This window comes from Lissotriton vulgaris, chromosome 8 (genome assembly GCF_964263255.1).
Source record: "Lissotriton vulgaris chromosome 8, aLisVul1.2, whole genome shotgun sequence".
NCBI classification, from domain to species: Eukaryota; Metazoa; Chordata; class Amphibia; order Caudata; family Salamandridae; genus Lissotriton; species Lissotriton vulgaris.
In genome coordinates this window covers 578,214,045-578,228,239 of record NC_141696.1, presented here as the reverse complement: position 1 = coordinate 578,228,239, position 14,195 = coordinate 578,214,045, and the positions used below count along the sequence as shown (strand labels likewise).

The 14,195-nt window shown below is 43.0% G+C and overlaps 1 protein-coding gene across 1 annotated transcript in view; it reads left to right on the top strand.

The window, feature by feature from the left end:
• PLCXD2 (phosphatidylinositol specific phospholipase C X domain containing 2) overlaps positions 1-14,195 on the top strand; it is a 188,274-nt gene that overhangs the window by 152,582 nt on the left and 21,497 nt on the right. The gene's annotated exons all lie outside the window — the stretch shown is intronic.

Here is a 14,195-nt window from a genome sequence, read left to right as displayed (position 1 = left end):
CATGCCTTTTTGGTTTTATGTCAAAAGAGGAGGAATATTTGGAATACCCAATTGGAACCAGGGACCAGACACCCTGCTCCCCCCAACCCAGATAGATACACCTATAGTGCGGAGCAATTAAAACAGCAAAACTCAGTCTATAGACCGAACTGCAACCCCTTTATTAACCCTATTAGCCTAGTCTCCAGTTGTGAGCACTGCACATTAAAGCTCTGGTCGCACTCGCTTACCTCTCCCTCTGCTCACCCGTCGGTTAAACAAATTATATTGCTACTGCCTAACTGCAGATCCTTGCCTAGACACGCTACAGAGCTGTTTATGCTTTTAATGGACGAAAGCCCTGATGTTTTATTCCTCTCAGAGACTTGGACGAACGCGGGCTCTGACCCGACATCGTCCAAACTCTCCCTCCTGACTATGCTTTGCAAAGGCTGGACAGGAATTCAGGCAAAGGAGAAGGGATCTATCAAAATCACCTCATTTGACGAACCTGCGGGGGCCCTTTGCTTGACTGTGTGAACCTCCATTTCTCAAAAGGATTCTCACCCACGCTCTCCCTCTCGGGTATTTTAGTTTATCGAACCCCGGACCCATGGGTCAATTTCATAAATCATTACCAGAAATAGTTGCAGAATTAGCAAGCACTGCCTCAAATTTTATTCTTCTAAGTGATTTTAACATTCACTTTGAGGATTCTACTTCAACTTCCGCAACTGAGCTCTCCCGTGATCTTGCAGCTCTCCAACTCATACAGAGAGTTTCTCATGCAACACACACAAGAGGACACCTCCTTGACCCAATATTTTCCAATGTAGAGGAGTTACTCTGTCAGGAACCAATTCCCATTTCTTGGTCGGCCCATTCCTTGATTCCCTTCTGTTGGTCCCCCTCCCGAGTCACCCCTCCGACCCGGCAAACTCAAATTATGACACAGAGATGGTCGAAACATTCTTTAGAAAAGTGGGTCTCTGCGCTAGAGCCACCCTCACACCCGACCACATACTGTTTAACACACGATTAAATAACTGGATTGAGGAGACACTAGACCAGGTCCTCCCAAAGAAGACCACCCAGGTGCGTGTTGGATCCAAAAGAACGGACTGGTACACCACCATACTTCGAGAACTCAAGCAGAAATGCAAACAAACTGAGAAAATGTGGCGAAAAAAGTTTTCCCCAAGTAAGAAAAAGGACTACAGGGAGGCCATTAAAGCTTACAAGATCGAAATTAAAAAGGATCAATCCTGCTATTATGAGGAAAAAATCTCCCTGGCAGCCAACTACCCTCGTGAAACATTTCTCATTGTGAAGAAACTTTGCCCCCACTCCCCTTGATACTCTCGAAGCAACAGATTGCCGTTGCAACGAACTTGCTGAATACTTTTATAACAAGATTCAAACAATATGTTGTGCCTTTACCTCGACGGACTATTATACTGGTCCCAATCCAGAGGTTGTTAGTTCTTGGAGCAGAGAACAACCACTGGAAGCTTTCCCCCTAATACCTCGGCACTCGTAAAAAGTGGTTCACCCAGTGACCCGGCCCCACCCAAAATCTTGAAATTAGTGGCTGAATCAGTTAGTCCTTCTATTTTGGACCTGATTAATTCCTCACTATTCGCTGGCTTGGTCCCTCCGCTAAGGAAAAAAGCTACGATGAAACCCCTATTGAAAAAGCCTAGCCTCGACCCTGATTGCCTTGGTAATTACCAGCCCATCTCACTCCTTCCAGGGATCAGCAAAATTGAGGAGAAGCATGTCAACTCAGGGCTATCAAGACACCTAGAGGCTTCTAATCTTCTGCATTCCTCTCAAACGGGCTTTCACTCGGGTCAAGGAACAGTAACAGCCCTACTAGCAGTCGTTGAAGACTCCAGAAAAATCATCGACGCAGGAGGCTCTTTGGCTGTGATTCTGTTAGACCTTAGTGCAGCCTTTGATATGGTTAGCCACTGCATCCTGGTCGAACGACTCAGAAGCCTGGGTGTGTCGGGAGCTGCTCTGACCTGGCTGCAATTATTCCTGGAGGATAGCTCCTTCCAGTCTTTGAGGGAGAGGCTATCTCAGACCCACTGCCTCTTCACTGTGGGGTCCTGCAGGGGTTGTCCCTGAGCCCTACTCTTTTTAATGCATATATGGCCCCTCTTGCCAACATCTTTCCTCCTTTTGGGGTGCATATCGTCACTTATGCAGATGACACCCAATTGGTTGTCGCTCTGAACCATGCTGACAAAGCCTCCATCCGTCTCCGACCTTGCCTCGAAGAAGTAACAAGATGGATGAAACAATCTCACCTCAAATTGAACGGTAATAAGACCGAGCTTATGCTCCTCAACAATGCCTCTCTTTTTGAGGCTGACACTATGTGGCTAGTGTGCATGGGCCCTGTGCCCACCCCTAAGCCAGAGATAAAGAGCCTAGGTTTCTGGCTCGACTCAGACCTCAGCTTCAAAACCCAAGCCAGGGAGGTTGTGTCGTCTTGCTTTGGTATGCTAAAAATGCTCCGTAAAGTGCTCACTCTTCTACCATTTCAAGCAAGAAAGCTTATGATCCAGGCAATTATTTGTCACACCTGGACTACTGAAACACCCTTTATTTGGGCGCCCCATGTTCAGTCTTGGCAAAACTTCAAACTGTGCATATTGTGCCGCAAGGATTCTTCTGGGGATCCCGAGGCGGCATTCGGCTAAACCAGCCTTGAAGTCTCTCCATTGGCTCCCAGTCAAGGAGAGAGTCTTTTTTAAGGCCTTGTGTATTACCCACAAGTTGAACAGTGGGAAAGGACCAGCCATCATATCCTCTATGGTCCAGCCCTATCGAACTAACAGACCGCTGCGCTCAGACAAGCTCCACCTGGCTTCGGTTCCCAGAATAAAGAGGGCTAGAAGTGGTGGTTGGCTCTTCTCTTATAATGCCGCCAAACTGTGGAACTCCCTCACTCTTCAGATGCGAAAGGAACCCAGTCATCTGGCCTTCCGTAAAGCTCGTCCCCAAATAATCATGAAGTAGTTTTAGCTGCTCTTCTCAGCAATGGGATGCCTCCGGTAGCCATGGGCTTTACAAATGTTGTTTCATTCATTCATTCAATCATTCATTCATTCTTTAGGCACCTATCTGTCGGATTGGGAGAATTCTGCCCTTGTTAATTTAAGCTCCCTTGTCAGTGGGAGCTTTCGCTACTTAGGCAATGTCTTGGGAGCAAGAATATACATTTGATTTTACAGGACTTAATTTAAATATTTTTTAATTTGCATTTTATTACTATTCCATCCTACCCTTGGGCATGTATGATTGCTCTGACATGAACTTGTTCTTTTATGGAAATCCTATCTTCCCCACCCTGATTGGCCAGTGATTTCAGTTTACAATATAACACGGTTCATGCTGGGTCTAATAAGTGCTAGAGGAAGAGTGGGAATAAATGGTGAGGAATCAATGCAGAAACCCAGAAGAAATTGACTAAGATATTCCCTGGAACAAAGACCAAGATATTTACATTTCATGGCAAGATGCTTCCAGCCCCTGGTGATGGGAAAGGGGTATAAGTGGATACCCCAAATAATCAGAATACTGGCTTTCTATTGAAATGTTAGTTATTTCTTATGAGTTAAGGTTTGTAGCCATCTGGACGGATGGCAGGAAAGCATTATTCAGATGTTAGTGAGTGGGATATATTCTGCCATCTCATGCCTGCCACTTCCCGCCAAGCTGATTGAAAAGATCATGAATGAGCAATTGGTCAAATATGTACAGGTCAATAATTTGCTGGGTTCCACCTAGTTCGGTTTCAGGGCTGGTCACAGTACTGGATCTGCCCCTTTAAAGGCCATGGAAGAAATCTGGAGTTCTCTTGACAATGGTGGCAAGGCGGCTCTGATCCTGCTCGACCTGTCCGCAGCCTTCAATAGGGTAAAACACAGGCTGCTGATGGATAGGATGAGCAGCATAGGGGTAACGTCTGAGGCTTGGAAGCTGCTGGACACTTTCCTAAAAAAATGTGTTCAGTCGGTTCGTCTAAGAGATTTTTCTTCCAAGGAATTATTGCTGCCTTGTGGTGTACCTCAGGGGTCAGCTATAAGTCTCACAAAACTTAATATTTATGTTTATATTTATGTTACGCCGTTGGCAGACCTTATCAGATCCTTCGGCTTCTCCCTTACTTCCTATGCTGATGACACGCAGATTGTCGTCTCCTTAGATAGTGCAGCAGTAGCAGATGGTTCTAACTTTTGCAACTGCATGCAGGCTGTCAGTTTTTGGATGGCCAAGAACTGTCTGAAACTGCATTCTGGAAAGACAGAGGTGCTCATTTTTTGGCCTTTGCCTTCCTTTAGGTCTCTGGAATGGTGACCTGCTGAGATGGGTTTTCTGCCTGTGCCAGCCAGGAAAGTAAAAAACCTGGGTGTAATCATTAATGATTCACTCTCGCTGATGGATCAGGCTAACGCTGTGACATCTGCTGCTTTTTACACCCTGAGATTAATCAAAAATATTTTCCCATATATTCCCAGCAACCTGCAGAAAACAGTAGTCACCTCCTTAGTCATGTTAAGAATTGACTACGTGAACATCCTGTACCTAGATGCTCACCAGCAGGTGTTAAATAAATTGCAAACACTTCAGAATGCTGCAAACAGGATCTTATTTAAAATTCCCAGATTTCACTATTAAGAAGCTACATTGGCTTCCGGCCAGAATGAGAGTGTTCTTTAAGGCTCTCTGCACTGTGTACAAGGCTCTGCACAATCTAGGCCCTCAGTTCTACATGAACAACTTCCGAAGGTACCTGCCTTCCAGGTCACTGAGATCCATCTCGGCCAAGCTGGCATTAGTTCCCAGAATTAGGTGTACATTTTGGGGCGGTATGGACTTTGTGGTGGGAGCCTCTTAAGCTTAGAACAATCTTCCCCTTGCCATTAAATCAATGCCAAATCTGTTGGCCTTTAGGAAAGCTCTGAAAACTTGGCTTTTTAGGACCTGCTGATCCTGTTTTATAGGTTTGCACTTTCACTGGGGTCTCTTCTTCCAGCGCCAAAAAGCCCATTGAGTAATCGAGTGCTTTACAAATTTTATAAGATAACATAAAGACACCATGCGCTGGAATTCAATGTGATTGGGTGGCCATTTTCTTTTTGCTCCGAAATTCTTATGGGCTGGTATTATTCTTTTCTCTAGGCAGGAAGTTGTGATATCACTGGGTGGCCTCTCTACTCCAGTCGATACTGGTGGTTGAAGTGACAGAAAACCCCAAACACATGGCAAATCCACATTCTGGGGCACCCTCGCTTACAGACCTCCAGGACCACACCCAAACGTCTGCAAAGGTATTCCCAACTTCATCATCCCACTCAACATTGACTCCGACTACATCTTCCTTAGTGACCTCAATTTCTACATCGATGACCTCAACAACACCAACACCGCCAACCTCCTCGAAAGCATGAACATCGGCCTCACCAAACTAGTCACCAGCCTTACACACAACGCAAGACACACGCTTGACCCTATCTTTACGTCCAGCGACAGAGTCAAGTACAGTAATGTTATCAAACTCACCTTTACAGACCACACCATCGTCCGCTTCGTCATCACCTGACCCCTCTGCACTGCTCCTGAGCCACCCAGCAGATCCCACTGTATCTGGAGAAAAGTGTAAAAGAGCCAGTGGACTGACACCCTCAACATTTCTCACCCTGACACCGCACCCAACCAACTGCTCAGAGAGAGTCGTCCCCATTAAGCCCAGCAAACACAAGAGATCCACCAAATAGTCCAGATGATACACCACAGAGCTGAGAACCACAGAACTCAACTGCAAGCAACTAGAAAGAAAATGGTGCACCAGCAAAGAATCCGCAGACACAGCCACCTTCAAGACAGCCATCAACCACTACCACCAGCTTCCTGAGGAGATGAAAAGGAACATCCTGGCGGACCTCATCAAAGCCAGCTCCAGCTGCAGCAAAGAGCCCTTGAACATCATCAGAGAGTTCTACAACCCCTCAGCCACAAAAAACAACTTCACCCTTTCCCAGGAACTTTGTGACACCCTTGCAGACTTCTTCCACTACAAGATCTCCACCATCTACCAGAACTTTGAACCCCAGCACACCCCTTCTGGCCTATATGGCCATCTTGCTCCCACTGTAGCAAGACCTGATGGCACACTCACCACCTGGGACTAGCTCACCACACAGAACACCACAGCAATCATGAATTACATCCACCCATGAGCCCTCACAGTCCCCTGTCCTCACCACATCTTCAACATTGGGTGCAAGAAGATCAGCAGTGAACTTGCCACCCTCTTCAACACCTCTATTACCATGGCTATCTTCCCCGAAGAATGGAAATACGCAGAAGTCAAACCCCTTCTCAAGAAACTGTCCACTGACCACAGCGAACTCAAAAACTCCCATCCCCTCTCTGCTCCTCTTCCCCGCCAAAGTTCCCGAAAAAGACATCAACGGCCAACTCACTGAACACCTGGAGAACTAGCACCTTTAGGACACCTCCCAATCCGGATTCCACACCAACCTCAGCACCAAAACCGTCCTAATTGCTGCCACCAACAACATCAGAAATGGCATCCCTAATCCTCCTCAACCTCTCGGTAGTATTCAATACTGTGTCCCAAAATACCCTCATCAAAAGTCTTCATTGCATCGGAATCCAAGGAGAAGCCCTCAAGTGAATCGCCTCCTTACTCACCAGAAGAACCCAGAGAGTCCGACTATCACCATTCACCTCAGAAGTCAAGAACATCATCTGTGTCATTTCTCAAGGCTTGACCCTCAGCCCGACTCTTTTCAACACCTACATGACCCCCTTGGCCAATATTGTCAGAGACTATTAATTTAATATCATATCCAGCGCAGACGGCACCCAGCTCATCCTCTCATTCGCAGAAGACCCCACAACCACTAGAGAACATTTTCACAGGTGTATAACAAGTGTCGCTGACTGGAAGAAAAACAACTGCCCAAAACTCAACAATGACAAAATGGAAGGGCTGGTCTTCGGCAACACCACCTCCCCGTGGAACAACTCCTGGATGCCCCCCAGAACTAGGACCCTCACCCACTCTGCCAGACCATGCTGGTGATAACAGCATCATCTTGGACAGCAGACTCACATCAAGACAGTCTATCTGCCTTCTTCCTCACTCTTCTCATGCTCCGGAAAATCTTCAAATGGCTCCCCATCCACACCAGACATACTGTCACTCAAGCCCTAGTCACCAGCAGCCTGGACTACAGCAACACGCTCTACACAGAAATACCCACTAACTTCCCGAAGAGACTACAATCCATACAGAACTCTGTGGCCAAACTCATCCTCGATCTCCCCAAATCACCCCTCAACTCAAGTAACTCCAATGGCTCCCCATACAATTCAGCATGCTGATCCACACTTACAAATCTCTGCACATTGAAGGACCAGCCTACATCAACCACTGCCCCAACTTTCGCCAACCTTCCGTACACCTGTGCTCCACCTCCCTCGCGCACACCCTTCGCATCCACCGAAGCAACATTTGAGGATGCTTCTACCCCTACCTTGTGTCAAAATCCTGAAATGTCCTTTACCTGCACCTCTGGACCTCCGCCTCTCTCCTGGAACTGCAGTAAGCAATCAAGACCTGGCTGTTCAACTGAACCCACCTAAGCAGCAAGAACCTCAGCGCCTGGATACCCTCATGGGTGACTAGCCGCACTTTATAAATCCCGCTTGGGTTGGGTTATGAAAACATTTGTGAATAGAAAGAGGTGACTGGCCTAAATATGACAAAATGAAACGCAATACTATCATTAACTATTTTGCAAAGAATTCTCCCAGTTAATTGTATATTGCCTTTCAATATCAAAAGAGTTAACTTTCTAGGGTAAAGGTAGTTTAGGTTGTTTGCATAGGCATAAAGTACCAATTATTTATGCATCAGTTGCACATCATGTTGTAACCTCAAAAACCAAGAATGTGAAGGTAATTCAACCTACAATATTTTGCCTTCACAAAAATGAAAAAGCAGTAGTTCCCAAACATATGAACAAAATATGTTTTTATTACATGAAATAACCACCTGTGCTCACCTTGGAGTAATCAGAATATGCTGGGGCACTACATTTACCAAACTGTGCCAGAAAATATTTTTGATGACAGAAAAATGCACTCTTTTTGGATGGAAAATGGTTTTGGCAAGGAACATCACCTAAGACCAAGGCGAAATGGTAAATTAATACCTTCCAGTCAAAGGTCGATCTAAAATTGGTTGCTTAGAATTGTGAATTGAGTTGAATTATGTCGAAGTCTTTAATATCTGGAGCAGGTGCAACATTTGATTGAAGAATCGAGAGTCCAGATGAAGCATTTGGAATTTAACTATGAAATGACAGGTTCCACACTGAAAAATAAATCTGCAGGAGTAAATCCACATTGCATGTTTATATTAATTGTTTTGCAATATTTAATTAATGTGTTCTTATTGAAAATAATCCACAGTTAAATACTACTCATTCTGGCTCACAAGTGATGATGCCAACCTAAATAAAGTTATTATGGCAGTGGTACCATGAACAGCCTGTGATCTTAACATTCACTTGATACTGTAATTATAGATACTCAATTCTAGTATGCTAACACTTGTGCAAACCTATTTTACAGACGCTTCCAAATTATGTTATTACGAAGTAAAAGTCTGTGTATGAAATAACACCAAGTTCTATTTACATAAAACCTATATTTTAAACCTGCAGGAAAAAGTTATTATATCAGCAGTACCAGGTTTCTACTATATCATAGAGATTCAGTTGATATGTTAATACAGATCATTATTTCTAATATTCTTTCACTAAATCAGACCTATCATTTTTCAGATACTTCATAATGAAGTTATAATTGAGGGGAAGCCAGTGCATGATATGACACTAAGCTTCATCTTAATAAACATATGGGTTTACATAAACTTCAAAAGGATGTTATTTTGTCATCTACACAAAGCATTTTGTATATTACTAAGATTCAGGAGATAAAGTAATATAGATTATAATACTTTTGACTATTCTAGTACTGTTGCAGATGTATTGTTTTACCGACACTTCAAAATGATATTATTGAGGAGATGTCAGTGTATGAAATAATGCTGAACTTTATACAGATACATTAGATATCTTTGATAGTGTGACTGTTAATTATCAGTAAGATACCTTGTTTAAATTAGTACCAATAGTCCCTTTATTCATAAAAATTATGGTAAGCATACTTTTGTTGACTGCTTTCATTAAGGTTGGTCAGATACAAAGTATATGCCCTGGGCTTCTTTTATTAGTGGTACACTGTGGACAAGTCAACCCTTTCCCCTTGTTACAAAATGAAAATCGTATTTCTTAAACCTTAATATCGTTGCAAAGTTGATAAAGCAAAGTTTAAAGTGACTTACCTATGAAGTGTTAGGTTTGTGTGTAGATGGTTGATACACCTTTACATGCTTTAAAAAATACATCTTGTATCAGTCAGTCAAAAATCTTTATTCAGCTAAATATCAGCCATAAAAGAAAACATCATAAAAAGACATTTACATCAAATAAATAAAATATGAACAATAAATAATAATTCCATGCCGATCGCAATTTCATTCTCAGAATATCAATATTTTAAATAGTGGTTCCCAGAAATAACATCTTGAAAATTTTAACCGGGATATAGGTAAATTCATGAAATCATTTACCAACAATGTCCCGTAACCGAACGGCCAAAGAAATATATCTGTAGATCATTAGACAAGTAAATTCATCTTTTAAAACCTGGAGGTGATATAATGGTGCCCAACACTTTCTAATGTTAAACATTTTTAAAAGAGGAATAATAAAAGCATGCCTTGGTATAATGTAAAGTTTACAAAAAAACATGAAATGTAAAGTACTCTAAACAGTCTTAGTCACAAGGACACTGGTCCAGTTTGGCATCACAATAAACTTTACGTGGATAAGAGACCAAAAAATGTGAAATGCCAAACCTGAATCTTATGAGATAAAACAGTTTGGCATAACTAAAATGAAAAAGAAGGTAGGGCTCAATATATGGAGTGCAGACTAACAATGAATGTTCTACAACACTCTTTTTAGCCATCTCTAAGCTTCCTCTGGTAGAATATAAATCTGTTAAAAGATCTCTTTTTACCTTTACGTTTGGTATCTTAGTGATACTAGTTGGGTTATAGAAACCATCCACCAACCCCATGGTCTTTAACTGATTCTTTATACAGCTAAACCAGGGTTTTGTTCTCATGCACTCTAGTTTAAGGCAATCTGAAATAATAGCACGATTTAGGGCTGGTTCTTCCTTTGCCCAAATAGTGTGCCACAATAGTATCAGGGCTAGCTGGAAATGAAAGACAAAGGAACCAAGCAAAGTTCGCTATGACAGATGGTGGCAGCAGTACTTTTAGGAACTGTCAACAAGCTTTTCATAAACCTATTTTTGGCTCTTTGTAGGTCCCCTACATTACAAGACCCACAGACTCCAGCACCATACAAGATGACAGCACATGAACAGGATTTATAGATATTGATGATTGCATTGATTGGTTTAGTGCCTAACTTTTTAGTAAATCTAAATACGCCTCCAGGTTTTGGTTGAAACTACTAGTCCGTGATTCTACTAAATGATGCCACATGCTTTTCTGATCAAAAAGAATTCCCATGTAGGGGAAGTTTGGGACATAAGACAATTTTTCATTATTTATAAAACAAGATCTTAAAATGGTGGGGGTTTTACCCACCACCATAGTATGAGATTTTCATACATTAGTCTTTAGGCCAAGGGCATTCATAAAATCATTAAACCTGGTTAGGAGCCTCTGCAACCCCACCCCAGTTCTAGACATTAGGACGCAATCATCTGCATAAAGTAATGTGGGTAGCAACCTGCGGCCTATCGTGGGGACGTCAACACTTCCCTGCTTACTATAATTTTCTAGATCATTTATATACAAACAGAATAAAAAAGGTGCGCGAACGTAACCTTGGTGAACCCCTTGATTAATTTTTATTGGGGCCGTAAGTTCTCCACCCACTCCATATCAGACTCTCCCCATCACATCTTGATGCACAGCTGCTAAAAAATGAACAATAGATGGTGCAATGCCCATATTTAGCATCTTTTCCAACAGCCTTCCTCTCTGCCCCCAGTCAAAAGTAGATGTCAGGTCCATGAAACAAAGGTAAAGGCATCCTGACTTGGCTAGTGTATATTTGCCTTTGACCAGGTGCAGATTGAGGCATCGTTCTACCGTTCCCAGGCCTCTCCTAAAACCATATTGGATATCTGAGAACATTCCACTGTCAGTAACCCAGCTCTCCAACCGCTCTAATATTACCCTGTCCATCAATTTACAGGTACAATCGATAAAGGAGATGAGCCGATAATATTTTGGATCAGACCTGTCCCCCTTTTTAAAAATAGGGACTATTATCACAGTTCTCATTGAGTCAGGAGGACCCTGGGCCGCGTAACAACTTAAAATGTTTGTTAACATTGGTAGCCATAGTGGTGGGTTAGCTAAAAACAGGTCCGCTGGGATGCCATTGGGCCTGAGGCCTTGTTCTTCACAGTATCATTTAAAGCCCGTTCTACCTCATCTAGTGTCGGGTGTGCCAAAGCTGATGCCACATGATTAAAATTACAATTGGAGTGTGGCTCACTATCAGTGTTATATAAGTCAGAAAACTGTTCTACCCAGATTTCAGGCATAATTGTGACATCAATATTGCTATGATTGGAGCTATTAAAATATTTCTGATTAACAGTTTCCCAGAATGGTCTAGAATCTCTTCTCTGGCAAGTTAAGTGGAGTCGTTCCCAAGATTCTTGTCTTATGTATAATTGACGTTTCCATAGCGACTGTTTCCATGTAAAACGTGACTGTTTTACCTCCAGTTTATCTCAAAGTTTTTTCTTCAGTGTTATGTTATGTTATGTTAATCTTTTTCTTCTATAGCGCTCGGCTACTCCATGGAGCATCCCGGCGCTTTGGCGAAGAGTATCTACAGGTAGAAAGGCAACATAACAGCTGAAATGCAGACTAAGAAAGACACAACAAAAAAAACTATTTAGTAAAAAGCCATGTTTTCAAGCCCTTCCTGAAAGCAAGGAGGCTGGAAGCCTGTCTTAGGGATAGTGGTAGCTCGTTCCAAGCCCGCGGGGCCAAGTAGCGAAATGACCGGCCTCCCATTCTAGCACGCCTAATGACAGGAACCGTCATTTTAGACAGAGAAGTTGACCTCAGGGTCCTACTGGGTTGGTAAAAGGAAAGGCGTTTTCCGATATACTTGGGACCTATGCCATGTAGAGCTTTGAAGGCCAGTGTCAGGCTTTTGAAAAGGATCCTCTTTGGAGTAGGTAGCCAATGTAAGGTGTTCAGTAATACAGTGGCACCTGCTCTTCTCGGGAGTCCATAAATGGCTCGGGCTGCCGAGTTCTGCACTACTTGCAAACGGGTCAAAAGATACTTCGGTAGACCGAGAAAAAGAGCGTTTGCGTAGTCTAATCGTGATCTAATCAGAGCCTGAACAAATATTTTCCTATGGTGAAGTGCCACCAAAGGAAGGAACTTTCTCAGCATCCGCAAAATGCCGAAGCACTTCCCTGAAAGGCACGAGATATGTGGCCCAAAGGAGAGATCACTGTCCACTATCACTCCAAGGTTCTTGGCCTTGAAGGACACATTGTCAGGGGGAAACATATCCTGTGGCCACCAGGATTTCCAATTTGGCTCGGGAGTGCATCCAAAGCAGAGCAGCTCAGACTTATCGGAGTTGCACTTCAGGCCATGACATCTAAACCACTCAAAAACCGCACCAAGACATTCCCTAATCTGTATGCCATCAAACACCCCGCCCCTGTCGCATGTGAACAGGAGCTGGGTATCGTCACCGTAAGATATGATCTGGGCGCCAAAGGACTCCGCTACCACCGCCAGAGGGGCCATAAAGATGTTAAAAAGCATGGGGCTAAGAATGGAACCCTGTGGAACCCCCACCTCTAGCGGTGTCATATCAGCGGAGAAAGGGGGCGCCCAGATCGTTTGCCGGTGGCCGGCCAGAAAGGATTTGTCTTGATTAATTTATTATGTGAGTGTGTACAGTCACTATTCAACCACTTTTTTTCACTCCGAGGTCTTATTTCTTGATTAGCAGTTAGGGCGGCATTAAAAGTTTCAGTTATTGCTGCAAACGATATTAGCATAGATGAGAGATTTATGCTATCTTTCAGGCAATCTAGGACTTGTCTCATATTCAGTATTACGATCTGCTGTAAGACAAGATCAGGATTTATGGTAGAGCATTTTCGCAATAGCCCCTTGTTTTTGACATAAATATAATGTATAATTCTTTGTCAAATCATATGTCCTACTTTAAGATGTTAGAACTGCCCTGAACTGGATGAAGAATATTTCTGACAGTGTGGTTATTGCATCTGACACTTCAGCTGAGAGCTACCTCCAGTGTTTCCACGGCTAAGCCCCAGATTATTTTGAAGATTATCCCACCCTATATGAGAGTTGTTGGTACAAATCCCATGGCTTGCTCATGCTCTTGTTGCACACAATTTGCAAGAAACTCAGTTACTAATGTTTATTTTTCATATATTCCTTGTCACCAAGGCACTCAGTCATGATCTGCTGCATTGTGATTCTGTTGTAATAGTCAAGACAGCAAGGTCATTAAAATGTATCAGTTTAGGCAGAAGACATCTACAGAACTGTGCCAATAGTTTTAAATTGCAGTAAAGCATTTGTAAATATAGCATATTTAATTATGTAATTTAGGACTGAAAAGATGTGGTTATACATTTGCTGAAAGAGGCACGCCCTGCTGCCTTTGTCCTTACATTCTGTTTAACTGCTTAGGCAGCCATTAACTTATAGGGCAGAGTAGGGAATGACATCCTTGTATTGTAACTGACCACAGAAAAACAGTACACTGTAAAGATACACAGGCAGGCAATGGCGAATAGGGAAGAATAGTCCACATCTGATCAGAAGGCGAGTGTTAATTCTAAAATAACATTAAAGTCCAATCAAGGTGCATGGAAAAGGAAAATAACTTTATAATCATCAAACATTTACTGCTGCCACTATCGGCTTGGACATTTGTAATCAGATGTGAAGGAGCTCTTCCCAAATAACATTATAATAA